Genomic DNA, 576 nt, shown 5'->3' with positions numbered 1-576 from the left:
GCCTGTCTGAACCTGCAAACCTGTGAGTTTGTTCCTGTTAATCTGTAAACCTGAACCTGACCTGCTCTGTCTTCTCTGCCTCCCAGGAGGGAGACATGTGTTGCCAATAAATATTGGACTTTAATCCTGCCTCTGTGTCCTTGAGTTCTGCATTTGGGCTAGGAAACCTCCCACATCATGACAGACCAATCCGGCCAACAGACTAGCCCAGCAGACTCCTTCTACGCGCTCCTGGAGTGGCCCGCTCTTAAACGTCCGCAACCACCCTGGCAGGTGGCTTTGAGTCGACATTATGATGAGTTGGTGGCCTCCTTAGCTCCTGAGGTCGCTCTGAGCCGTCTGGAGACCCCTGAGCCCGCTCAGAGTCGTCCGCCACCACCCTGGGAGGTGGAGTGGCGCCGGCGTAATGAGGAGTGGAATCGAAAATGGGAGATGGAGCGGCGTCGACGAAATGAGGAGTTGGATCGCCAATGGCAGGAAACTCTTAGCCGTCTAAGGACCCCTTGGCCCGGTTGGAACCGTCGGGAGACCCCTGAGCCTGCTCCTGATGTGAAGCCACAATCGGTGGCCTCCTCT

This window comes from Cyprinodon variegatus, unplaced genomic scaffold (genome assembly GCF_000732505.1).
Source record: "Cyprinodon variegatus isolate N-32 unplaced genomic scaffold, C_variegatus-1.0 Scaffold955, whole genome shotgun sequence".
Lineage (NCBI taxonomy): Eukaryota > Metazoa > Chordata > Actinopteri > Cyprinodontiformes > Cyprinodontidae > Cyprinodon > Cyprinodon variegatus.
The sequence above is the reverse complement of the archived record's forward strand: the minus strand, read 5'-3'. Positions refer to the sequence as shown.